The following is a 6,053-nucleotide window of genomic DNA, read 5'->3' as shown; positions in this document are numbered from 1 at the left end:
GCCATTCACATTTCTGATAAACACTGATGTTAAACTGGCGTGTATATTCTTTGTTCCTGCTTGTACTGTTCTGAAATTCCATGCTTATTGTTTGGTGGGGACTCAGTAATGACTTCATCCCTCCGACATTTTCACCGGCTTACGCTATAACATCGCGTCTCTCCAAGGCGCTAGCTTAGGCCTATGTGACATTTTCCGCCTAACTAATAACTCCTTGGGACACCCGTAACATTATTCAGACTGATAAACGATCTATAATAATTCCAAATTCAATAATAGTCCCTTAACTTCATGAATCGCATCATTATTAATTCGGCAAATTACATTTAATATCACTTAGGCCTACTTCCACAACCTCCCACTATGTGCGGGGAGCGCTCTCTTCCCTCAGACGACCTTGAAAACTCAGTATCGCCAATGGCGCGGCGTTTGAAATTACTCTGAAATTTCTGAATATTACATATATATATATATATATATATATATATATATATGCTATATATATATATATATATATATATATATATATATATATATATATATATATATATATATATATATATAATAATGTATATATATATATATATATATATATATATATATATATATATATATATATATATATATATATATATATATATATATATATATATATATATATATATATATATTGATAACATCACAGGAAAAAGGGAAACAATGGAGCACCTTAGCTTTTGTCTTTATGCAAGACATCTTCAGAGGTAACTGAATTACACGGACAGAGAGAGGCTTAAGTACACGGGGTGACCTTTCTAAACATGAGGTTAGGTCATAAACATGACATCCACTAATCCACACACCAACAAAACCACACACCCAAAGGAGCTTGAATGAAAGGGCGACGTAACTTGTCATGTTAAGTCGGGTCAAAAATATGGGACCCACTAATCATCTATCCTACATCTAACTCGAATGCTTTCAAAGCATTTTTAACCTTGGGCCACTGACAAATATATTTGTGTTACATATTATCAGTTTTGTACTGACCATCACTAAGGTTTATAGAATTCAATTCTCTAATCAAACTTGCTTCACTCAGAAGTCTTTCTGTGACACATGATGATTTATACACTTCTAAGCTGTTTTCCCAATCCATGGGACGATTATTGTTCCTAACATGAACGAACAGTGCACTGCTTTCAGGTACTGTTCTAATATTGTACTTGTGCTGTTTAATTCTGAGTTGCAATGCTTTCCCAGTCTGTCCTCCATAATTTCCGTTACGGCCCACACGAATTTAACATCATCTACGCTGACCCTCTGCGTTCCATCGGTGAGCCATGATTTTATCCAATTTAAAACTTTCCCCTCGATACCATGAGCCTTAATTTTTCTCAGAAGCCTCTGATGCTGTACTCTGTCAAATGCTTTGCTAAAGTCTAAGTAAATAACACCGTAATTTTCGTCATTATCTACTACCTCGAAGACTTTCCTAAAAAACGTTAGCAGATTTGTTAGACAATATTTTCCCTTTGTAAACCCATGTTGAGAGTAGTAGATTAATTTGCTTTTCTCTAGATGCGATCGGATGCTATCTGTTATAATTTATTCAAGGAATTTCCCCACTACTGACGTCAAACTGATCGGCCGGTAATTTGACGCTGATGCTCTGTCTCCCTTTTTGAATATGGGTACTACATTTGCCTGTTTCCACAAGTCTGGCACAACTCAGGTGTCTAATGATTTTGTAAATAAATTTACATGGGGTCTGCTAATCTGTTCCCTACTCTCTTTCAAGACTCGAGGGAAAATTTCATCCGGCCCTGGGGATTTTGTCTTCTTTAGTTTATTTATCCTCTTAAGAACATCCTCTTTTCTGATAGTGATATTCTTTAATTTCTCTTCTTCCTTTCCCCTAAATATCAGTTCCACCTCTGGAATTTCCTCGAGAATTTCTTCTGTGAAAACTGATAAGAAGTTGTTGTTCAATGCTTTGCTTATTTCCTCACTGCCATTTATCACTTCTCCCCTCCATGACTGTAAAGGCCCAACTTTGTCCTTGACTTTTGTTCTATATACCTGGAAAAATCCCTTGGGATTCGCCTTGGATTCTCTTGCTTGTTTGACTTCATAGTCTCTCTTTGCTTTCCTTACATTTTTCTTAACATTCCTAGATAGTTCATTATACCTATTTCTGAGCTGCTCCTCCCCTCCCTTTAGTTTCTTATAAATTCCTTTCTTTATTCCTATGTCATGTTTAAGTTTTCTGGTCATCCACCTTGGCTCATTCTTATTTGACCTAATTTTTCTGTATGGTATATTTTGTTCTTGTGCTTTATGTAGTATACTAGTGAATATATCATAGTCATGATCAATTGTTGTGTCATCTATGACCTCACCCCTTCCTACTGGGGACTGAAGTGATGTTCCCAGGTGACCTCATCTAGGTACCTTCTTAACCCTGATAATCCATAACCCGAAGTTTGGGACTCTGACCATGTGTCATTGTTTTTTGTTTCCCAATTTAGGGTGAACCTGATTTCTCTGTGATCACTGTTACCTAGTTCTTCCCCTACTGTGATATCTCTGATAATATTTTCTTTATTTGTTAATACTAGGTCTAATATATTGTCACCTCTAGTAGGTTTACTGCATTCCATGTAGCAATTGTAATGAAAATTATGTAGGACAGGCTGGGCAGGCATTGCAACTCTGAATTAAACAGCACAAGTAAAATATTAGAACAGCATCTGAAAGCAGTGCACTGTTCGTTCATGTTAGGAACAATAATCATCCCATAGATTGGGAAAACAGCTTAGAAGTTTATAAATCATCATGTGTCACAGAAAGACTTCTGGTTGAAGCAAGTTTGATTAGAGAATTGAATTCTATAAACCTTAGTGATGGTCAGTACAAAACTAATAATATGTTACACAAATTTATTTGTCAGTGGCCCAAGGTTAAAAATGCTTTGAAAGCATTCGAGTTAGATGTAGGATAGATGATTAGTGGGTCCCATATTTTTTACCTGACTTAACATGACTAGTTACGTCGACCTTTCTTTTAAGCTCCTTTGTGTGTGTGGTGATGTTGGTGTGCGGATTAGTGGATGTCATGTTTATGACCTGACCTCATGCTTAGGAAGGTCACCCTGTGTACTTAAGCCTCTCTCGGTCCTTGTAATTCAGTTGCCTCTGAAGATGTCTTGAAAAAAGACGAAAGCTAAGGTGCTCCATTGTTTCCCTTTTTCCTGTGTGATTTTATCAAGATATATATTATCCACGTTTCATTGTGTGAGTCCCTGCATTGATATATCTACTGCCAGCTTCTCCAGCCCATACTAGCTCCAATATGTCTAACTAAGGCTGCTAGTATCAAAGATTCAAATTTCACAGAAACAACAGCTGACTGATGCTTGATAATGGAAGTCCAAGCGGACTCAGATCAGACAACAATGACCCTAAATGGATAAATAATTATTTAAAGAACATCATCGGCCAAAGGAAGGCTATAGGTAGAAGGATAAATCGTGGCGAAATTCACCTCCTGGACTATTATAGGGTATTGGCGAGTAGGGTTAAAACCGAGATAAGGAAAGCAAAGAGGAATAATGAGGTAAGGATAGCAGGGGAGGCGAAGACAAACCCCAAAGGATTCTACCAAATGTATCAAACTAAAACACGAGAAAAGATTGGACCAATACGGTCAGACGCCGGCGAGCTCACTGATAACGACAGAGAAATGAGCAATAATTTGAATGAATATTTTTCAACAGTTTTCACCACCGAAAATTGAAACATGATACCCGAGGCACCGACTCTATTCAGAGATAGTGAAGAAAACAAATTAAGCGAGATGAAGTAGCTGGTAACGATGTTAGTAAGCAAATAGGTAAACTAAAGCCTAATAAGTCATCTGGTCGATGAGATATTTGCCCAGAGTATTAAAGAATGCAAGGAAGAGCTTAGTATGCCCACACCTTAGCAAAGTTGTTTAACATGTCATAAAACAGGTGTAGTGCCAGAATCCTGGAGGATAAGCGAGAATGTAATACCGATTTTTCAAGAAGGGGGATGAATCACTATCCTCTAACTACTGCCCAATCAGTCAAATATCAATAGTAGGCAAATTACTGGAAACAATCATTTCAAACTCTATTCGAAATCACCTGGAGAAGCACGAATTGAGCAATGATTCCCAGGATGGCTTCACAAGCGGACGGTCATGTCTAACTAATCTATTAACATTCTTTTCGTCAGTTTTTTAATCTGTGGACGAGGGGCACAATTATGATGTGGTATATCTCGACTTTATCAAAGCCTTCGACAGAGTCCCCCACGAAAGACTAATTAGAAGGTAATCAAAGGTAATATCCTTAAATGGATTAGGGCGTGGTTACAGGACAGGAAACAGCTAGTGAGCATTAACGGCACTAAGTCCCATTGGAGCAACGTCACTAGTGGAGTTCCCCAAGGCTCAGTACTTCGACCATTATTATTTATTATATATATAAACGACATAGATATCTGCATAGACAGCAACATAAGTAAATTTGCTGATAACACTAAAATAGGACGTGTTATTAAATGTGACGAGGACTCACACAAAACTACAGGAAGATCTAAACAAATTTTTCGAATGGTCTGAAAAATGGTAGATGAAATTCAACGTGGACAAATGTAAAGTACTCAGTATAGGAGATGTAAACAGGGAAACCAGATACCAGATGAACAATGATGCCATAGAGAAATCCAGAGCTGAGAGAGATTTGGGGGTAATGATATAGAGAAGTAGGAACCGTAAGCCAAGTAAACAACGTGTTTTGCTTTCGTAACAAGGCTAATAAAGTGGCAGGTTCATACAAAGGAGTGTTAGTTACAGACTAAGCGAGGTCGTCCTAAAACTGTATCTTGCTCTTGTGAGACCACACCTGGATTACGCAGTTCAGTTCTGGTCACCGTATTACAGAATGGATATAGAATCCTTGGGAAAGAATTCAGGGGAGAATGACAAGACTAATCGGGCATTAGGAACCCGAGTTTTGAGACAGGTTAAAGCATCTTAATTTGCACTCCCTCGAGAGGCGTGGGCGGCGACCTGATAGAAGGTGTACAAGTGGAAGGCAGGGCTAAACAAAGGGGACATTACAAAGGTACTCAAACTATCCAACCAGGAGCGAACTCGTAACAATGGTTTTAAATTAGACAAATTTAGATTTAGGCGGGAAATAGGTAAACACTGGTTTGGAAACAGAGTAGTGGATGAATGGAACAAATTACCAAATATCATCATTAACTCGAATACGCTGAATTGCTTCAAACATAGGTTGGATGCTCATACTTATGAGCAATAGGGTTGGAATTATGTAGGACTGCCCAGTATGGGCTAATAGGCCACTGCAGTTTCCTCCATTCTTATGTTCTTATGTTCTTAAATGAATAAGGAGACCATCAGGAAGCTAGACGAAGCTGACCGGCGTCTCACTGACCAGCTAAGTGAGATTAAAAGAAGCTTGGAATTCTCGCAAGGGGAAATAAGTGACTTACAAGCAATGTTAAACGTTGAAGCTAAAGAGAACCGAACACTCAAGACCCAAGTTCAACAGCTGAGTGAGGAGAATTACAAGCTTAAAACGGAACTAACGACAACAGCAGACCGGGTGGATTATGTGGATGACATAGGGCGGCGAAACAACTTAAGGATTGCCGGAGTCCCTGAAGATATCCCGCGAGGGCAGGAGTCATCCTCCCGTTCAAAGAACGGAGTGCATGAGGGGGATGAAAAAAGGAAAGAAGAGGACTTAGAGAGTAGAAACAGCCTACCTACCACGCCACGTTCGGTTAGCCAATCAGAGCACCGCAGTAAACGTGCATGTATCACGCCACCGTGGGGCACCACTGATTGGCCAATCCAGGACGGAGACGCACGGGTAGTAGTCAAAATTTGGGGAGCCCAAATATTTGTTTTCCAGAAGTTGGAATTTTCCGTACAATCTGTGATGGTAATTACACCGTCACTATGTTGAGTAAGTACAATCACTAGGATTGAGTGTCCTATCACAACAAAGTTGC

The sequence above is a fragment of the Homarus americanus genome, unplaced genomic scaffold, assembly GCF_018991925.1.
Source record: "Homarus americanus isolate GMGI-L3 unplaced genomic scaffold, GMGI_Hamer_2.0 scaffold21346, whole genome shotgun sequence".
NCBI classification, from domain to species: domain Eukaryota; kingdom Metazoa; phylum Arthropoda; class Malacostraca; order Decapoda; family Nephropidae; genus Homarus; species Homarus americanus.
This window is presented reverse-complemented; position numbering follows the sequence as displayed.